General features: G+C 39.8%; 1 protein-coding gene across 2 annotated transcripts in view; it reads right to left on the minus strand.

Annotated features, from left to right (window-relative positions):
• Positions 1–22,718, minus strand: part of GPRIN3 (GPRIN family member 3) — a 67,961-nt gene that overhangs the window by 31,898 nt on the left and 13,345 nt on the right. Inside the window, exon 2 of one of the 2 annotated variants that reach the window (XM_036245985.1) lies at positions 21,177–21,414. The exons of the other annotated variant lie outside the window; for it this stretch is intronic. The gene's annotated coding sequence lies outside the window, so the exon portion shown is untranslated. The remainder of the gene's footprint in view (positions 1–21,176; positions 21,415–22,718) is intronic. 2 annotated transcript variants of the gene reach the window in all.

Raw genomic sequence — 22,718 nt, forward strand, 5'->3', positions numbered from 1 at the left:
TCATCATAATCACCAAAGTCTGTAGTGTACATTAGGCGTCATTCCCAGTGTTGTATCTCTTTGGGTTTGGACAAGTGTATAATGACATGTAACCATCATGACAGTATTATACAGATGCCCTAGAGATCCTCCGTGTTTCACCTGTTCGTCCTTCTCCTCATCCCACCTCTCAGATCCTGGAAAACACTGACCTTTTTCCTGTCTCCACAGTTTTGACTTTTCCAGAATGTCCTATATGTGGAATCGTACAGTATGTAGCCTTTTCAGATTGGATTCTTTCACTTAGTAATATGCATTTAAGGTTTCTCCATGGCTTTTCATTTCTTCTCAGTACTGAATAATATACCATTGTCTGGGTGTGCCATAGTTTATTCATCCATTTACCTACTAAAGTGCTGCTTCCACATTTTGGTATTTATGAATGAAGTTGCTATAAATATCTATGTGCAGGGTTTTGTGTGAACATGTTTTTAACTCCTTTGGGTAAATACAAAGCAGCACAACTGCTCAATCATATAGTAAGAGTCTGCCAAGTTGTCTTTCAAAGTGGTTGTACCATTTTGCATACTTTCCAGCAATAAACGAGAGTGCCTGTTGCTCCACATTTGTCAGCGTTTGGTGTTATGACTGTTTTGGATTTTAGCCATTCTAATTGGTGTATAATGGTGTCTCATTGTTTTACTTTGCATTTTCCTTATGAGATATGATGTGAAGCATCTTCTCATGTGCTTATTTCCTATCCGTATATCTTCTCTGATAAAGTATCTGTTAAGATCGTTGGCCCATTTTTTAAAAAACTGGTTTGTTTGTTTTCACAGCATTGAGTTTAAAGAGCCTTTTGTATATTCTGAATAACAGTCTTTTATCAGATGTGTCTTTTGAAAATATTTTCTCCCAGTCTGTGGCTTGTCTTCAAATTCTCTTGACAGCATCCTTCACAGAGCAGAGATTTTAATTTTAATGAAGTTGAGCTTATTGATTCCCTCTTTCATGGCTTATGCCTTTGGTATTGTATCTAAAAGATCCTTGTCATACCGAAGGTCATCTCGGTTTTCTTCTATCTTATCTTCTGGGAGTTTTATAGTTTTGCATTTTACATTCAGGTATATGATGCATTTTGAATTAATTTTTTGTGACTTGTGTAAGGTCAGTGTCTAGATTCACTTTTTTTTGGCATGTGGATGTCCAGTTGTTCCAGCACCATTTGTTGAAAGACCATATTTGCTCCATTGTATTGCCTTTGCTCTTTTGTCAAAGATCAGTTGATTATACTTATGTGAGCCTATTTTTAGACTCTGATAACATATATGTTTTCCACTGACCTATTTCTCTATTCTTTCACCAACATCAGACTGTCTTGAGTACTGTAGCTTTATAATAAATCTTCAACTCTTAAACTTGGGTAGTGTCAGTCCTCCAACTGTGTTCTCCTTCAATATTATGTTGGCTATTCTAGGTATTTTGCTTCTCCATGTAAAATTTAGAATCTGTTTATTGATGTCCACAAAATAACTTGCTGGGATTTTGATCAGGATTGCATTGAATCTATAGATAAAGTTGGGATGAAGTGACATCTTGACAATATTGAATCTTCTTCTCCATGAATATGGAATTTCCCTCCATTTATTTAATTTTTTGATGGCATCTGTCATTGATTGAAATATTGTCCTGCGACATATGACTGAAGGTAGGCCCTGTTACGAATCCCACTTTACAGATATGGAAGCCAAGGAACACAGAAGTTAAGTAACTTGCTCCGCATCACTCAGTCAGGATGTTCCCAAACCTGAATCTGAACCCAAGCTTTGTGGTCCAGAGTCTTAGATACCACAATTTACCCAAGGATATGGGTAATCATAGAATTGAGGGGTAGGCCAAAGAAACAGGGTGTAGAAGAGGGCTGTCACTGGGATAATTGAACTCTAATTACCCCACCCCACCCTGAAACCCCAGTATCAGTTAAAGTCTCCAGATTCAAAATCTTGGGAGAGAGCTCAGCTGACCTTTGCCTAGGTGAAGGCAGGGCACCTTAACTGAGAAATCTACTTAGGCTGCACACAGTGGGGAGGAAGTTTTCCAAGAGCAAATAAAGGGGCTGTCGTAAAAGGAAGGGGAATGAAAATGGGAAGGGTGGGCAATAGAAAATGCCCATTATATAAAGCATGAAGAAAATATTTGTATTCACATGAACAAAACGCTCACAATGACAACTGTGTGACAAACCCCTCACCTGCCTTAAGTATGTGTCCCCCGTAGACCCCCTAATTTGGAAGACTTGTCCCTACTCCTTTCTCCACTCCTGCCCCTACCCCAGGCCACTCTGTAGAGCCGGTTTCCATCTGAGTTGGATCACCACATGCTCAAACCTCTATCACCAGGAAAAAGTCTTCCTTAGCTCTTGATTTCTATATAGCTCTGGTTTCCCTGGCAATCCAACTTCTTAGAAAGACAGTCTCTAATCCCCACACCCCTCCCTTCTTCCTGCAAGGTCACTCCCAAATCTGTTATTATCTAGTTTCTTTCTCTGTCCTTCCTGCCATTCCACGAAAGCTTCCCCTGCTAACGTCGCCAGTGACTGGCTTTTGCCAAAACTAATAAAGTCGTGCATTGCATAACGGCATTTCAGTCTACAATGAACCACACATATCACAGTAGTTCTATAAGATTATAGTGAGGGCCCTGGCCAGTTTGGCTCAGCGGTTAGAGTGTTGGCCTGCGAAAGGAGGAGTCCCAGGTTTGACTCCCGCTAAGGGCGGTTGCAGTTCATCCTCCGCCCCGGTTGGGGTTGTGCTGGTGGCAACCAGTCAATGTGTCTCTCTCACGTTGATGTTTCTCTCTCTCGCCTTCCCGCTCTATCTGAAGATAAAAGCAAAAATATCCTCTGGTGAGTATATATATATATAAAAAAAAGATTATTGTGAGAGCTGACAAGTTCAGACCGCCTAGTCATAGGCATCAAAATGTCACAGCACACTGCATTGCTCACGTGCTTGTGGTAATGGTGTGAGCAAACCTACTGTGCTGCCAGGTGAAGAGAAGGATAGCACATCAACTCTGCACATATAATGATGATAAATGACTATGTTAATGTCTTATGTACTTACTATACCATACTTGTCATAGTTATTTAGAACGTACCCTTTCTACTTATAAAATACAGTTTGCTCTAAAGCAGTATGCATGTTGTGCTGACAGGAGGCTCGTACATCTCGTGTTTACTGCGACTCTTCATTACATCATTGTCTCTTGTGCTTGGTTTAAACTCGTGTTATTTTGTTCATCATGGCCCCTAAGTGTACAAAATCCACTGCCAATGTTGCTAGTAGAGGCCACACTGAGTGTTTAATCTGGAAATAAAATTAACAGTGATTAGGACTACGAAGGTGGAGAATCAGTGATGGTTATCGTGCCTGTCAGGCATGTCCCATTTCACCTTAGCGATGATCTTGCAGAATGAGAACAGAGTGATAGAAGCTGTTCAAGGATCTACTTTGTCAAAGGCAATGAGAATAATAAAATGTCGAGAAGGGCCTATATCTGACGTGGAGAAACTTCTAACAGCCTGCATTGAAGATTAGACACAGAAATGATGATCACAGCAAAAGCAAAAAAGTTTGTTTGCGATGTTAAAAGAAAAGGTTGCACTTGACTATGATACTGAATTTACCACTAGCTCTGGGTGCTTTAAATGATTCAAGAATTGTTATTTATTACATAAAGTGAAAGTGAGTGGTGAATCTGTGAGCGCTGATGTGAAGGCAGCCGAAGAATTTTTGGAAACTCTAGATAAGCTGATTGTGGAGGAAAAGTACTTGCCTGAGCAAATATTTAATATGAATAAAACCTTGCTAGTCTGGAAATGGATGCCTGAAAGGATTTTCATTCATAAGGAGGCCAAGTCAATGCTAGGTATCAAGGCTTTTAAGAACAGGATAACAGTCTTGCTTGAGGGCCATGTTGTAAGCTACAAATGGAAAGCTTTTGTTATCTGGCACAGTGAGAACCTCAGGGTCTTCAAGCATTTCATTAAGCGCACTGCCGTCCTCCAAGATGCCCTCCTGAATTGCTATGCCAGTGAAATGGAGAAGTACTGTTTAGAGAATAACATATCTTTCAAGATTTTGTTTATTGTTGATAATGCTCCCAGACATCCTCCTTTTATTGGCAATCTTCATCTCAATATCAAAGTGGTTTCTCTCCCTCCAAACACCACCTATTTGAGCCAATGAATCAAGGAGCTATATCAGCTTTTAAGGCCTACTACCCAAGGAGGACCTTGGCCCAGGCTATTACTGTAACTGGGCAGACACTGATGGGATTCTGGAAGGATCACAACATCTCTGACTGTATCAGAAACCTTGCTCGGGCTCGGGGTGATGTCACCAAAGAATGTAGGAATGGTATCTGGAAGAAGCCGTTTGTCTATAACTTCAAAGGATTTGCCAAGAATGAGGAAGTTGGGAAAGTCAACAAGGCTGTGTTTAAGATGGAAAACAACTTTACTCTGGGCGTAGAGGAGGATGACACTGATGAGCTCCTTCAGGTGGTTCCTGAGGGACTAACGAGGAGTCCTGGGAACTGGAATAAAAGCACACAGCTGAAGAAGGGGCAGGAGAAAAGGAAACTGCAGGAGAAGCTAAAGAAGAACCCTCCCTCCCCCAAGAAAATTCACAGTGAAGAGGTAGCAGAAGGTTTTGCAGACTTCAACAAGTTCCTTAAAAGTTTGGAAACATAAACTCCAACACTAAAATTTTTTCGTTAATAAAGAATGTTCATAGTTTATTATCTGCTTATAAACAAATCTAGTGAAAAAAATCAACAAACCAGGCAAGCCACCATGGACATATTTCTGAAGGGTGACACCTCATTAAGAAGAGCCTCAGACAGGTCCTGCAGGAGCTATTCCAGAAGAAGACATTGTTATTGTAGGAGAAGACAGCTCCATGTACGTTACTGCCCCTGGAGACCTCCCAGTGGGGCAAGATGTGGAGGAGGAGAACATTGGTATTGATCACTCTGACCCTGTGTAGGCCTAGGCTAATGTGTGTGTCTGTCTTAGTTTTTAACAAATATATGTAAAAAGTAAAAAAAAAAAAAATTATATAGGAAAAAGGTTATAGAATAAGGATATAAAGAATATACTTTTGTCCACTACAAATGTGTTTGTGTTTTAAGCAAGCGTTATTATAAGAGTCAAAAAGTTAAAAATATGAAAAAGTTTATAAAGTAAAAAGTTATAGTAGGCTAAGATTGATTTATTATTAAAGAACAAAAAAATATATGTTTTCTGAATTTAGTGTAACATAGGTGTGCAGTATTTATAGTCTACAGTAGTGCACGGGGATGTCCCAGGCCTCCACAGTCACTCACCACTCACTCCGACTCACCCAGAGCAACTTCCAGTCCTGCGAGCTCCAATCACAGCAAATGCCTATCTTTTACACTGTATCGCTACTGTACCTTTTCTATGTTTAGATATGCCAAGGTAAACAAATACTTACCATGTGTTACAATTGCCTACAGGATTCGGGACAGTGGCATGCTAGAGCATTTTGTAGCCTACATGGGTAGTAGGCTGACCCACAGGTTTGGGCAAGCGTTCTCTAGAGGGACGTACACCACCACAATCACCTAGCAATGCATTTCTCAGACCATACACCCATCGTCAAGTGAGGCATGACTGGAAACACTTTCATCTTCTCATATTTGTTGACTTTCCTGCAGCATTTGACATTCTGTGCCCTCTGTTCTTGTGGAAGTTCTTTTTTAAAACATGTTTGCTAGGGCAAACTTTCTCATTCTTTTCTAAAAATATGTTTTTAATTGATTTTTAGAGAGAGGGGAGGGAGAGGCAGAGAGAGAGAGAAACATCCATGCGAGAGAGATACATCAATCAGTTGCCTCCTGCATGCTCCCTGCTGGGGATCCTGCCGAAACCTGGGCATGCGCACTGATAGGGGTTCGAACTAGTGACCTGGAGCATGAGACAATGCTCTACCAACTGAGATGCACTGGCCGGGCAAGTTCTTTGTTTTTTGTTAATCCTCGCCCGAGGATATTTTTCCATTGATTCTTAGATAGAGTGGAAAGGAAGGAGGGAGAGAGAGAGAAACATTGATATGAGAGATACACTTATTGGTTGCCTCTCACAAAACCCCGACCAGGGTGGGATTAAAGCTGCAACCCAGGTATGATTGACCGGGAATCAAACCCGAGACCCTTCGGTCCATGGGCTGATCCTCTAACTGCTAAACCACACTGACCAGGCCCAGGCAAGTTCTTTTATCTCTGATATGCTCTCACTTGGTTTTCCTCTTTTCTCAACAGAAGTCTCCTGCTTAATGCCATATTTAGGTTCTTCTTCCTCAGTTCATTTCCTAAATGTTGGCATTTCCCAGACCTTCTGCTTTTCTTATTTTATACACTCAACTTGGGAAACACAATTACTTATATGCCATGAATTTCAAATGCATCTCCAACTAGAACTATCTATCAATCTCCAAAACAGCAGCTCTCCACTTACCAGTGTCAGCGACACCACAAATTAAATACGTCCAAAAACTCATCCACGTTACCTCTACACATGTTTTCCCTTAGCTTATCTCAGCACATGTCACCTCCACAGCCTCACATAAGCCAGAAACCTCAAAGCCACTTTTTCCTCTCCTAATCCTTACTATTTAACTAACCACCGAGTCTTATACACCTTTCCTTTTTTAATAGCTCTTCTATCTACCACCTCCTCTCTAGTCTTCCTATTGCTGAGCTAACATGAGCACTTATCATTTCTTGCCAGAATTATTTCAAGAACTTCCTATATAATCTCTGCCTCCAATCTGTACCTTCTTCAATTCTCCACACTGCTGTTGGAGAGTTTTCTAAAATGCAAATATGATCATATAACTCCCAGAATTAAAATCCTTCAGTAACACCCACAGATTTCCTGAGGAAGCTCAAATTCCTGAGCTTGGCACACAGGCTCTTTGTGATGAGGCTCCTGTTACCTCTTAAGCCTCCTAACTTGTTTGGATCCCAGAGCCTTTCGATCCAAGCATTGGGAAGGATCTATGGTTGATCAAGCATATCAAAACCTCTTCGCCTTCACCCATGATGCTTCCTGTTTCGTGAATGCTCTCTGTAATGGGTTACATACTGTTCCCTAAAATTCAGGCCCATCTAGAACCTGTGAATGTGTGACCTTAACTGCATTTAGGGTCTTTGTAGATATAATCAAGTAAAGATGAGGTTATACTGGGTGAGGGTGGGCCCTAAGTTAAATATGACTGGTGTTATAAGAAGAGAAAAACATGGACCCAGACCCAGACATAGAGGAAAAGGTACTGTGAAAACAGAAGCAGAGACTGGAGTGATGCATCTACAAACCAAGGAACACCAAGAGTTGCTAGCAACCATCCAAAGCTGGCTGAAGGACATGGACCAGATTCTCCCTCAGCATTACAGGAAGGAACCACCCCTGCCAACACCTGACCTTATACTTCCAGCCTACAGAACAATGAGAAAATAGATTACTACTGTGTTAGCTACCCAGTTTGTGGTATTTTGTTTTGCAGATCTGGGAAACTAATACCCTTCCTCTTTTATTCCCTTGCTAACCTCAATTCAGCTCAGCATCTCCTCCTTTGGGAAGGTTTCCTTGTGCTCCGCCCGACGCCTTTCCTAACCCCGAATTCAGATGCCTCTTCCACTGCATTTATACATATCTCTATTATAATGCACCCTAAGTTGTCATCATCGTTGTGTTTTGTTTTTTCCTTGTTAGATGATAAGCTCCAAGAGAGTAGACAGGGTGCCTACCTGGCAGCCACAGTATCCTGCACAAAAATGTCAAGGAAAAAAAATAATAAAGTGTGCAGTTAGCATTTGGTGAATGTTAACATGCCTCAAATGAAGTGTGATTTTTATTTCCTTCAAATGGAGTATTGCAAATCATCAAGTAGAATGGATGTAAGTTAATGGGAAAAATAAGATCTCACATTAGACCAATAATGCGCAATGCATTGCCAACAAAATTACTTTAACATGAAAGAAGAGCTGTTTCTATTACCGAAGTTCATTTTACTCACTAGCAATGAAGAAAATTGTGTTCATGTTATTTCAAATCATGAAGTGTTTGCTTTGCATTTTTACTGCTTTGACTAACTAACAGTTTATAACAAAAATAAATATTATATGAATCTGTAAGTAGTAAAATATACTTCATAAACAATAAAATAAATGGAAGTCAGGAAAGTTTACATCATGTCTTGTTAACCTGATTATTGAGCAGCTGTGATTTCTCACTTGCTTTAGTGGTCTGCCCCCTTTATTGGGATACACCCACAGGTTTATAAGAGCTCATTAAAAAAGGATCAATCCTAAGTGTGTAGATTGTTAGTCTGAGAAGTCACTTGTCAGAAATATCAGCACTTTACTCACTAAAAATGATCCCCTCGTGGCCTAAAGTGGCTTAGTGGGCTATTCCCATGTTGTTATCATGGGAATTATGAATCAGTCTCAGAGTTTACGTTCAAGACCTCTCAAATCTAAAAATGATATACAAGATAAACTCGTTTAATTTTAAGAATTCATTAATCTGATTATTTTCCACACATGCAATAATATTACCCTCAGATGGCAACAGGGGATATTTTTTCTACTAGTGATAAGAACATCATCCACATATGTTCAGGCTCATGAAATTAACAAAGCTAGCTAAGTACCGAAGTACTTTCCCTATAAAACCTTGTGCTTAAATGAAAGCTATGAGTTGAGTTTAAAGTAGGACTCTCACAGTAATTAAACAAACAACCTGAAGTACTAAACATGCAACATATTACTTTTTTTGGCTACCCCAAATTGTTAAATATATACTAGTGTCAGGTGTAGGGTAGTTTCTAGAGAGACGGAAAGATAAGCACGCCTTCAGCGACTGGCATCTTTTGTGGAGAAAGACAATTTCAGATCCAGAGATTTCAACAGTAACACAGGAGAAGGAGGGCTCATTCCAACCTGTGCAACCTGGGAAGCCTTCCTGGGAGCCAGTGGAGATCTGGGACAATCCTGGGAAGGAAAAAGCATCAGAAGCAGTGTGTGAGGAATCACACAGATCATGGGAATACAAGGTGGGCTTTGGAAACAGCTCCGAGTTTAATGAGGAGTGAAGGGGGTAGAGAGACAGCAGAGCATCAGGCCTGAAAGGTGGAAATAATGTTATTTATATGCATTTATATATGTGACATTTTAACACATATATTAATTCATTCATCAAACGTTTATTGAGTAGCAGCTGTGTCTGAGACACTGAGAATATCCTGGCATCTACCTCACATGGTTTCGATGAGCTCTTGGAAGACAGCTTGGCCCATAGAAAAGCAACTATTATTGACAGTGGTAGTAGAATTACTTGGGTTTTCTTACTCATACAAATTTACCACTAGGTGTGTACTAGCCCTCACCTTCAGGAAGTTTCTATCTAGGGCAGTAGTTCTCAACCTTCCTAATGCTGCGACCTTGTAATACGGTTCCTCATGTTGTGATGACCTCCAACCATAAAATTATTTTCTTTGCTACTTCATAACTGTAATTTTGCTACTGTTATGAATCGCCATTGGATATATGTGTTTTCTGATGGTCTTAGGCGACTCCTGTGAAAGGGTCATTCAACCCCCAAAGGGGCCGCCACCCACAGGTTGAGAACCGCTGATCTAGAGGGTGAGGTAGAATCATAAAAGAATGATTGGAGTACAAGATAGTGAGCCCCTGGAGAGAGCGAGGTGCAGGGTGGTACGAGAGCACTCTATTGATGCAGTGACAGCAAAGCTGCCTTGGATGGTTGTATTCATAGGGTACCACGTAAGTCTGTGAGGTAAGGGGTTCTGCCCCTTGAGGAGGGTTCTGGAAAGCTGTGCAGAGCAGGATGACCCCTGAGCTGAGACCTGAAGGATGAAGAGTGAGCCGTGTGGAATGGGACCATTCAAAAGAAGGGAAACAGAATGAGCAGAGGCAGAGACAGAAAACAACACATTGCAGTACTAGCCATTCAGAATGACCATCCCTTACCTTCGTGAAACACATATCTTTGGGTGAGAGGCTATATGAGTATAGTGGTAGGAGTGTGCTTCTGGGATCAGATTGGGACTCAAACCCAGCTTGTCACTTAAAGCTGTGTGGCCGTGGGTAAATTACTTAATTCCCCAATGCCCGGGGCTTATAACACTTGTACCACAGCGATGAACATGGCATCTACCTCACATGGTTTTGATGAGCTTTTGGAAGACAGCTTGGCCCATAGAAAAGCAACGGCAGCACTATTAGTGATAGTGGTAGTAGAATTACTTGGGTTTTCTTACTCATACAAATTCACCACTAGGTGTACCTTTTGCTCAAGTACACTGCCTCTTCCCTAGCTCCTTTTCCTCACCCACCCACTCCATAATCATAGGATAAACAAGGGATCCTGGTCTGTTACGTGGCATCTTCATTCTGAACATGTTTTGGAAATCTCAGGCTGCGTTACAAATAAGCTCAATTTTCTACTGTCACCCATCACTTCTCTTTACTTTTCACAAATGTCCTTACTTATGTTTCTTACTATGTCCTTTCTCTAAAATTATTTCTAAAAGACATTACTAAAGATCCTGGTAAACTGGAATTGACGCTGATGGGGAAAAGGCATATAATGTAAATCAGTGCAATTGGGCTAAGTGAAATCAGACAGAGAAAGACAAATGCCATGTGGTTTCTCTTATATGTGGAATCTATAAAACAAAATAAACAGAACAGAAAGTAACTCATAGGTACAGAGAACAAACTGATGGTTGCCAGAGGAGAGAAGGGTGGGGTATTGTGTAAAAAACATGAACGGATTAAGTACAAATTGGTAGTTACAGAATAGTCAGGAGAGGTAAAGTACAGCATACGGAATATAGTCAATAATATTGTAATAACAATGTATGGTGCCAGGTGGGTGCTAGACTTACAGGGGGGATCACTTTATAAGTTATATAAATGTTTAGGCACTGTGCTGTACACCCAAAACTAACATAATAATGTATTTCAACTGTAGTTTAAAAATAAAAAATTAAAATAAATGAAAAATAAAGTAAATCAGTGCATCAAGAAGGATGGTAGATGAACTGGTGTTTAGTAAGGAATTACCATGGACAAGCAGCTTGTTAGAAGGTCTAGTGTTTGCCTAAATCTATAATCTGCTGCCCCAACTGCTTAATTTATCCTCAGAGAGAAAAGAATACACTAGTTTTTCACTTAGCTTAGCCACTTTCTAGCTTGACTTTATCAATTGCTTATATTCTTAGCCCTCTCCCTTTTTCTTTTGCAGAATACATATTTTTCCTTAACTTTTAGATATTTTCTGTAGAGGTTGTTCAATCATACTAAATGTTTTAATAGAAGGAATGTTTATCCTCATGTATATATACATGAACATTAAGAGGACATGACGCTTATGCAGTTACAGTCTCTGAATATTTTAACATGGGCAGTGAAAAGAAGTAGAAGTCAGAATGAGCACTCATTTACAAAATATGAAAATGTTCATTTCAAATGCCTAACTTGCTTCAACAAAACCATGGCTTTTGCTGATCATCTTGTTGAAGTTGTACATGTGAGAGTATCAGGTGGGTGAGGCTCATTATAACCACTGTACAATGATGGTCCCCAAAACTGTGTACTCAAATTTTTAATGTCCTTATTCTCTGTCTGGGGTGTGCATCAGAACAACTCTGATATTTCTCTTTCTGCCAAATTAACCTGTTATGGGTACTTTCTTCTGTTCTGTCATTATCACATCAGATATTTTCTTTTTATCTGAGGATCCACCCTATAGTCAAAAAGCTTACTAAAAAAATACTATAGTTCTTTTGTCTTTTCTTCTTCATGTTTTAAAAATGAGACTCCATTTTCAATGTATTCCAATTTCCTATGTACATCTCTCTTTTTTTTTTTTTTTTATCCTCACCATAGGATTTATCTTCAGATAGAGCGGGAGGGAGAGAGGGAGGAAGAGAGAGAGAGAAACATCAATGTGAAAGAGACACATCAACTGGTTGCCACCCACACGACCCCAACCGGGGACGGGGACAAACTGCAACCAAGGTACGTGCCCTCAGTGGGAACCGAACCCAGGACTCCCTGGTCTGTGGGCCAACGCTCTAACCGTTGAGCCAAACAGGCCAGGGCATGTACATCTCCTTTTAAACATTAATTTCCTACTTTTTCTTTTATTCCTTGTCATTGGTTTCAGGAACGTCTCAATGTTTGGAATGATTAGGAAACAAAAATCTCAAAGAAGAAAAATCACCAAGTACTGAGAGGGAAGATGTATACTTACTCTCAAGTCAAATAGAGTAAATAAAAATACCTTAGATACCATAGAGACACACAAAAACCCCAACTGTTAATTTCAGGATGATTTGGAAAACAGGACCACAAAAATACCTAGAAAGCAAACTAAAAAAATTTTCTTCTCTAGACTCAATTTCATAGAGAATTCAGTGCTGAACTCAATGGAAAGTTGAACTGAATGCAATACACATTTATTAAAGATTCCTATGTATTGGGCATTGTGCTAAGTTTTGTGAGAGCTATACAAAGGTATATAAAGATAAATAAAAGCTGGTTGATGAACTTTAAAATTGAACATTTCAGGGAAGATACACCCCTACAAACAACTCTCGCACTAGACAGAGAGGAAAGTGCTCTGGGAACACAAGAGGGCGAATCCTCAATGAACGCTAGGGTGGCCTTAAATGGCTTTTTCGAGGTGCTGGTAAAGGTTTTTAAAAATATATACATATAATTTTATTTCTGTAAGTCATTGAAATTTTTGGGTTATAGGTTATTAAAGGTCAGTTTACTGTGGTTAATCCATCTAAAGTGACCACATTAGGCTGTGTGCTATTTCCTAGCTCAGAGTAAAGATGTGAATTGGGTTTTAAAAGCCAAGCCTTTGGGGCAGAGGGGAGAGCCCAAGCCAAAATTCAAAGACAAGAAATGATTTAGAGGAAGAGAACAGGGAGTGGGGTGTGAATAGGGCTTGGGCTGGGATACTCACTGGCAAACCTGACTCTAGGCCTGAGTGTATTATGAAGACTTCAATGCCAGGTTAAGAAACTGGATTTCATTGCAGACATTATTTCAAAGTTCTATACCTTGAAATGAGTGACAAATGTATTTCTAGAACTATTTTTGAATTTTAGGGAAAGTATAATGAATTCTAAAGTTAAGAAAGATAACGAGGCTGACTCCATGATACTTTTGATTTCCACTGATTATTACAAATAGAGAAGAACATTTGCTCTGGTTTCAGTGTTAAGTTGGCAAGATTATATCAAATGATGACAAAAAAGTTTTATCATTTCTTTGGAAGTTTCCACAAATTCTGATTAATCATTTAAACACGTGGGATAATGTGTCATCAAATTTCAGAGCCACAAGATGACAAAACCTGCTCCTTGCTTTGGCTAGTGTCCCCCAGAGTAACTGCTGATGCCCGAACCTGTCCTGCGTTTCCACTGTCTCCATAAATGCAAACATTTCCAAGGTGGCCAATCTGAGATGAAGCACAAGATGCGATCCTGGATACGACCTGTTGGTTTTTTCCCTTTGAAAAGCAAACAGGGCCCTGGCCGGTTTGGCTCAGCGGTTGGAGCATAGGCCTGTGGACCAGAGAGTCCCGGGTTCGGTTCCCGCTAGGAGCACGTACAAAAAAAAAAAAAAGAAAGAAAAAAGAAAAGAAAAGCAAACTGGTTGTTACATGAATCAAAGCAGAGATGCTCAGCCTCTTAGATAAACATTTTTAAAATAATCAGCACACAAGTGGATTTGATGATTCTTCTATGCTGTCCAGTCACCTGGTCACAAGATAATGAAAATGTGTGCATACAACCCATATACTTATAATTTTTTTACCATTAACTAATGATTTTCTGGGTCCACTACACTTTTACTGCCACCTTCAGGACTGAAGTTTAGCCTTAATTCCATGTAATGATCCTTCCCACATTCGAGCAGGGGAGGCAGGTGAGTAAGTTCTCATCCTGGGTACCTTGCTATGATTCAACTTGGGCCTAGATGGGAAATTTCTGTTTTTCCACACAGGGAAGCCTCCTGAGAGTTATCAAAAAAATAATAAGCTCTTGTCAGAACAGTATGGAGATCTTCTAAAACTGAGGTGGAAATATATTTTACCCTTTAAAGGTCAGGAGATGTTATTATGCAGCAAATTTAGCCCATGATTTATCTTTTCGAAAGGCAACATCACACGCATACAAAACTTACAAGGTCTGGGTTGCATTTTTAAAAATTCTTTAAGGATAGAATTAAGGATAGAAAATTCTTTAAGTGAGAATTAATTTCAACATCAATAATAATAACAGCTCTTATTTTTAACCTGCTCTGTATAAAATACTGTACTAAGTGCTCTCCCTTATTTGCTCCCTACAACAAGCCAGCAAGGAGGTATACTGTAATTATCTCAATTTTATTTATTTATTTATTTTTCTGTATTGATATTAGAGAGAGAGAGAAAGGGAGAGGGAGAGAGAGATAGAAACATTGATGAGAAAGAACAGTGAGTGGCTGTCTCCTGCATGCCCCCCACTGGGGATCAGGCCCACAACCTAGGCATGTGTCCTGACCGGGAATCGAACTGGCAACCTCTTGGTGCATGGGTGGATGCTCAATCACTGAGCCACACCAGTGGGGCCATTATCTCAATTTTAAAACGAGGAAACTGAATTGTATTCCTCATCCACCCTGCATGACTGGCTTTGTTTTCACCCCTGATCCCTTCTCCTTTCTTGTTGATTTTTCTTTCTGCTTTTGGACAGTTCCTTTGTAGCCTTAGATCAAACATTTCTTTTCTGACCCCTAGGTACGGCTCTATGAGGAATTCTCTTCTTCGGTCCTCTCCTTTCCTGTCCTTGGCGATCTCTTCACACTTTGTCTAATGGCTGTAATGCCAGGCATCACCTTCTCCCCACGTTCCTGTCCTGCTCCGTGTTGTAGCTGCAGGCCCGATATCTGACCTGGGTATCACGCCAGTATCCCAAACTCAGTGTCCAACCCAGTTTTTGACATCATTCTGCCAAAATGAACTTTTCCCCCTGACATCTCCATTTCTGTTAGTGGCACCCACGCTCTGCCCGTCAGGTCTCACTTGGAATCCTGGAGTCGTTTGGACAGCTTGGGCTCCCTGCCCGTCACATCTTTCCAATAACTGGGACTCCAGTGACAATTCCGAATACGTTTACATAGTATTTCAAACATACAAAGCTCCCGCAAATATTATTTCTTATAATTTTCCCATTAACCTCATAGATACCAAGACTGAGGGTTAAGACACAGGTGATTGATTCCACAGTTTAGAAGCAGAATTAGGACTTGATTCCAGGGCTCTGACTCCTGTTTTCCACCAATGTTCCAACAATCGCCTTCTCCAAGTTGTGCTTGAGCTGGCCCAGGGCTTCAGGCATGGCCCGTCTACTCTGCTCTAATACTGCGTATAAAATCACCGCTAGCCACTGTCTCATAATCGCTGTCCAAGTGACATTGTTTTACAACCCAGATCTGATCACATCACTGCCAGCTCAAAAATCCTTCAGTGGCTTCCTTCCTATAATGAAAATGTTCAAATTACTTAACCTGGCACTGAAGACCTCTTACAATTTGATTGCAGCAGTTCTGGAACATTGCTTCCCACAACACCCCACAATCCCAGCCCAAGCACACTGCTCAGTTGTTTCCCAAATGCTTGCCTGCATTCCTCTGCTCAGCCCTGGCCTGCAGTGTGTTCTCTGCCTTTGAAAATGCCATCTGTGTTTTCTTTCTTTCATTAATTAATTCCAAAATATTAATGTATCAATAGTGTGTCAGGAACTGGGCTAGATCTAGGGGAAACTAACGAATAAGACAGAAAGGATCCATTTCTCAAAGAGCTTAGGATCTACTGGATTGTTAAAGTTCAGGGGAAAAAATGCCACACTGCAAAATAAGCCTTTCCTGATGCTTTCTGTGGAAAGTGATAACTTCCTGTCTGGCCGGTAAGGCTCAGTGGTTGAGCATCGACCCATGCACCAAGAGGTCGCCAGTTTGATTCCCGGTCAGGGTGCATACCCAGGTTGTGGGCCCAACCCCCAGTGGGGGACATGCAGGAGGCAGCCAGCGATGTTGTCTCATTAATGTTTCTGTCTCTCTCCCCCTCTCCCTTCCTCTCTCTATAAAATCAATAAAGAAAAAAGAAAAAGAAAAGAAAAGAAAAAAGAAAGTGATGACTTCCTTCTCTCAACAGCCACAGTACAGTGAGAAAACCTCTATTGTAGGTTTCATCGTAACCTGATTGAATTATTGAGTCACATGTCTTATCTCTCACCCTAGGCTGTAAGCTTCATTTTTTTTTTTAATCCTCACCCAAGGACATTTTTACATTAATCTTCAAATAGAGCTGGAGGGAGAAAGGGAGGAAGAGAGAGAGAGAGAGAAACACTGACGTGATAGAGCCACATTGACTGGTTGCCTTCCGCACGACCCCAACCAGGGCTGGGGTAGAACCGCAACTAAGATACGTGCCCTTGGCCAAACTCGAACCTGGGACTCTTTGGTCCGCAGGCGACATTCCTACCGCTGAGCCATACCAGCCAGGGCATAAGCTTCATTTTTGATAAAGACTCTAAGTATCTCAATATTTAGACCTCATGGTCCACAGTACTGTACCTCTCATCTAATAAAACCTCATTAAATAATAATGAATGAAACACTTTCTCTCAGAGTCTGTGAATATGAGATTGGGGAGAGAGAACAGCATGCCCCATTCCCACACAGACAGTGGAGGACACAGGGAGGACACACCACTTTCACACCCACCCACCAGATGGTTGACATAACATTATTTTAAGCAACAGAACCTTCAGCTGACATCCAGGGTCCCCTGATACTTGCCTCCATCCATTTAAAGAGAGTTTCTAGATCAAAACTAACCCAAGATCTCTGGACATCAGAGTACAAATCTGTTCAGTCTGCATATTTTTCTGCGTCAATAAACAGGGAATAGAATTAGCATCTTCTCCATATGGCCTGCTTCTTTGACTCCAGAACTAGGAGGATGCTATACTCTGGACCATGAATCTAGGCTAGGTTGAATTATTTTTTAAGAATTAAGAAAATTTATGTAGTTATATTTGCTCTTTTCGGTATACAGTTGCATGGGTTTTGACAAATGCATAGTTGTACAACCACAGTCAAGATACAGAAAAGTCCCATCACCCCCCCAAAGAAATTCCCTTTGACTATTCTTTTGCAGTCATATTCCTCCCTACTCTTAACCAGTCATCTGTTTTCCACCCCTAGTTTTGCTTTTTCCAGAATGCCCTATAAATATAACAGTACGTAGTTGTTTCAGTCTGGCTTCTTTCTTTAGTATGATATATATGAGAGTCATCTGGTTGTTGTATGTATCAATAGTTTATTATTTTTCATTGCTGTGTAGTGTTCTATGAACAAATGTGCCATTGCTATTCATTCCTTAGTTGAGGAACATCTGTAGTATTTTCTACTTTTGGCGATTATAAATAAGCCACTGTGCACAGGTTTTTATATTATCATAGTTTTCTATTTCACACAGGCGAATAGAAGTGGAACTGCCAGGACACATGGTAAGTGAATTTTTAAGAAACTACCAAAATATTTCCCATAATGACTGACCCATTTTGTAGCCCCACTAACAACATATGAGAGCTCCAGTTGCTTCACTTCCTTGCCAATACTTGGTATTGTCAAGATTTTATAAAAAGTGATTATTATTTTTTTTTGTCTTTGACACTCTAGATGTGTAGTGTGAGATAGAATTTTGAAACTTTATCTTTTTAGAACCATAATATTTCCATTTCCATAATAAGCCCACACTCAACACCTCCTCCTCCTGTTTTTTCACTTGGATCTTTGTATTATCTTTCCCACTAGATTACAGAGTCATTCGTGGGTAAGGAAAGAAATCTTAGCTATCTTTGTATATATGATGCATTGACATCGCGCCCCAAGTGCAGAAGTTTGCAACAGCAGGCAAATAATACAAGCTACTTAAATAAATGCTTCTGCATAATCAGAATAAACACACAATGACATTAATGCACCCAAAATAAAATATAGTATTACCTAACTCTATCAATTGATGTATATCAAAGAAATTTTAATAAAACTATGTACTTTCCTCCTTTTCAGGGATATTTCCATTTTCATTTGCTTTTGTGGCTATTTATCTAAACTGTAGATTTGGCATTCCTGCTCAACCAAGGAGTAAATTATAAAATATGGTTTGGATGGTGAAATATTTAAGTAACAGATTTCTTGTGCTTATAGGAAAAATAAGATTTTTCTTATTAGTACTTAAGTAGGAGATTATAACTTATTTATTTATTTTATAAATTAGATCACTAACTTGTATTTTTATTGAGCTATAAATGACATATCAAATTATATCAGTTTCAGGTGTACAACATAATTATTTGAAAGTTATAATATATTGCAAAATGATCACAACCATAAGTCCAGTTAACACCTGTCACCACACATAGTTATAATTATTGTGTGTGATAAGAACTTTTAAGATCTAGTTTCTTAGTAATATGCAATAGAATACTATTAACTATAGTCACTATGCTGCTGTACACTACATTTCCAGGGCTTGTATATTTTATATCTGGAAGTTTATACCTTTAGACTCCTTTCATCCATTTTGCACCCCCAACCCCTCTGGTAACCACCAATCTGGTTCTCTATATCTATCAGCTCTTTTTTTTTTTTTTTTTTTTTTTAATATTCCACATATAAGTGAGATCATACAGTATTTGTCTGTCTTTTTTTTTTTAAGTGGTTCTCAGACTTTTATTTACTTTTAATCCTCACCTGAGGATATTTTTACATTTATCTTCAGATATAGTGGGAGGGAGAGAGAGAGAGAGAAACATTAATGTGAGAAAGACACATTGACTGTTTGCCTCCTGCACAACCCCAACCAGGGCTGGGGATGAACTGCAGCCGAGGTACGTGCCCTTGGCTGGAATCGAACCCAGGTCTCTCTGGTCCATGAGCCAACACTCTAAATGCTGAGCCACACCAGCCAGGGCAGTATTTGTCTTTCTTTAGCTGACTTATTTCACTTAGCATAATTTCCTCAGGGCCCATCCCTGTTTTTACAAATGGCAAGACATTTTTGTGGCTGAATAATATTCATTATATGTCACATTTTCTTTATTCATTCATACATCGAGGAACACTTAGGATGCTTCCATGTCTTGGCTATTGTAAATAATGCTGTAGTGAACATGGGAATGTAAACATCTTTTTGAGTTTGTATTTTTGTCTCCTTCATATTAATGCCCAGAGGTGGAATTGCTGAATCATATAGTAGTTATATTTAAAAGTTTTTGAGGAACCTCCATACTGTTTCCATAGTAGATGCACCAATTTATATTTCCACCAACAGTGCACCTGGGTACCCTTTTCTTCACATCTTTGCCAACTCTTGTTAGCTCTCTCTCTCTTTTTTTTTTTAATCCTCACCTGAGGACATTTTTCCATTTTTTGTACAGATAGAGTGGGAGGGAGAGAGAGGAAGGGAGAGAGAGAGAGGGAAACATCGATGTGAAAGGGACACATCGAGTGGCTGCCACCCGCACGACCAACCAGGGCCGGACACAAACTGCAACCGAGGTACGTGCCTTTAGCGGGAACCGAACCCGGGTCTCTCTGGACCGCAGGCTGACGCTCCAACCGCTGAGCCAAACCGACCAGGGCAGCTCTCATTTTTTGATCTTAGCTATTCTAACAGGTGTGAAGTGATATCTCACTGTGGTTTTGATTTGCATTTCCCTTATGATTAGTGATACTGAGTACCTTTTCATGTACTTATTGGACATCTCTATGTCTTCTTTGGAAAAATGTTTTTTTTTGTTCTTCTGATCATTTTTTAATTGAATTGCTTGTGGATTTTTGGTCCCCTCCCCCTACTTACTTGCATTTCAATGTGCTTTTTAGGTGAGAGAGAAAAAGTTAGAATTACAGGGAGGAACCTCCTGTAAACATCATTTATCAAGTGAGCTGGGGCAAAAAAAGATGTAGAGAGTCACTGATAAAAACTCGAGGAACCCGGCCAGTGCGGCTCAGTGGTTGAGCGTCAACCCATGCACTAAGAGGTTGTTGGTTCGATGCCCAGTCAGGGCACATGTCCAGGTTGTGGGCCTGATCCCCAGTGGGGGGCATGCAGGAGGCGGCCAAATCTTTCTCTCCTTCCCCTTCCTCTCTCTAAAATCAATAAAGAAAATAAAAATTAAGACAAAAAGACTCAAAGAACCTCCAAATGGAATGAGTCTGAGAAGCTCTGTCAGCCAGCCTCCCAGTCATTGCAGGACTTGGTTGAATGCTTCCACCATTGGAAGCTCACCAGTTCCTACATCATCATCGCATACATCCTTATATGCAAGTCTCAAATAAATAAATAAATAAACACTAGGAAGGCAGCTTCTTTCTCAGCTTTTGCTTGTCTCTGTATTATACAAAACCTTCTGTAGCACCTACGGAAATCTAAAAATGGAATTTGGAATCTATTGTGGCAGAAGATATGTTCATCGTCACATTACCCAGCTGTGTGCCGAGTTAATCTCATTAATTTTATATTGCAAGATTATATATATTTTGAAGAGATGAGTTCAGTGGCTTAAATGACATGAATGTTGGAACTTTTAAAAATGAATATTCCTTCTGAAACTTCAGTTTTTGAATGAAAGTAAACCGACAACTTAAAGTTGTATACAGGAGATCATTTGTATAAATCTATAGAAAGAAATGTCTTAAGCATAATCAATAGGCCGACTAAATTCTCAGTCTTACAGCAGAAAGGATTATTGCAGAATTCTAAAACAAGGGACTTTCTGACCTTAGACATTTCTCTTTCTATGGGCTAGTTTCTGTGGTGATTTTGTACTAGTTGTCAATTTAGCTCAGGTGGAAATCCATTTCCAGAATCCCCTTCCCTAGATGGTTCTTCATTACAGTTGGCTACAAGGGAAATGTATGTAAGATGTGAAGGCAGAGGAAGCAGCATGTTACTAGGCTCAGAGGGGCAGGGGGTGCCTCAGGTGCTGTGTGCTGCTGTCCCAGCTCACCTTGGTGATGTCAGATGGCACTCAGGTTATGGTCCTTCGTCTCCCACCAGATCCCCATCTCCAGCTTCTGGGCTTTCCAATGAATAGCGCCAGCTCCTTCTGTGGTACTCCAAGGTTCACCGGGGTTGGAAGAGGTAGGAGTCCAACACAGGTTCCGTTTGTCTTGCAGGTTCCAGTCTGTCTCTGCTCAGCTCAGAGTCACATCCAGCTTTTCTTCCCAGTCTCCAGCTCTGCTAACCTGTGGTGATTTCAGGCCCAACATCAGATGCAAAAGCAACTGCTTCTCATAGATGTCTTTATAAGCTCCCACAATTGTGTGAGGTTTAAAACTTATAATAAACCATCATAGTGGTTCTGTTTTCCAAAGTGATGTGGCTTACATTAAATCTTTTGTATTCAGAATATGTACCTGGTTTTTAATATTATTTTTGTTCATAGCTTCCTTTGAAAAGAATGAATGATAGTATCAAATGCAATAGTACTGATTTATTAAGCCTAAGTATGTGATTTTATTTTACCTTGTTTTTGAGAACGGGATTTAGAATATGCACTTTTGCCCACTTCTCCTCAAAACTAGTGGGCTGGGGAATTGGGAGTTTGGTCCATAATTAGAGAACAGAGCAAAACGAACAAACTAATTTGAACTTTGGTGCAATTACTTGAGTTATAAACCACCTGAGCTAACTAGCTGTTTCTTCAATATATAGGGTACCCCTCAAAAATGTATACGCACTTTGAATAATTACAAAGCCAGTGTTTATTCAAATACATTCATTTTCAAAATGTAATAGAATCTACAGACACCCTGTCTACATTTTGGGGGGGGGGGTACCCTGTATGTTTTAACATGACGTTTAGAGAAAGTTATATCTACTTATGGGAAAACACAGACATTAACAATTTAAAAACAACTTCAGCTAATCAATTTTTATCACAGTGTATGCATTGGAAGGAGATAAATACTGCCATGAGTGTGTAAACCTCTTTAATGTTTCTTAATATATTTTGTGGTCTTTAAAGTCAAGGATATATCTTTTCATATTTACATCCTCCCATAATGGCACCCAGATAAGTCCTTATTAAACGTCAATTGAACTAAGTAAAGAACAAATTTCAACTTCCTGTTTTTCAGAAAAAAGAAAAGAGCAGCAGTGTTTGAGCAAATAACCACAACCAACTGTATCCTCTGATGCTTTTCTCACTATTGTATGGAAACTCCAGCAGGAAACCACAGCCATATCCTTTTTACCGGTATAGAAAAATCTTATGAATTGCTGGCAAGCATAAAACAGCTCTAGTGACATTATATAGATGATTGTGACAATTGATACTCAACGCACTCAGTCACTTCACAACATTTTAGCAGTGTTTCTGAAGAATGAATTTGTAAGAAAAAATAGTCATAATAATTGTTACACCTTAACCACTTGTTGAGGAGAATTATATAGAAAAACAATAAATGCCATTGAAATTTAATTCCTCCCTCAATGTAATTGATTTTAAAAAACCTGATAAGTGTTAAAATTCCCCATTTGACTCAGA

This window comes from Molossus molossus, unplaced genomic scaffold (assembly GCF_014108415.1).
Source record: "Molossus molossus isolate mMolMol1 unplaced genomic scaffold, mMolMol1.p scaffold_m16_p_1, whole genome shotgun sequence".
Taxonomy (NCBI): Eukaryota; Metazoa; Chordata; class Mammalia; order Chiroptera; family Molossidae; genus Molossus; species Molossus molossus.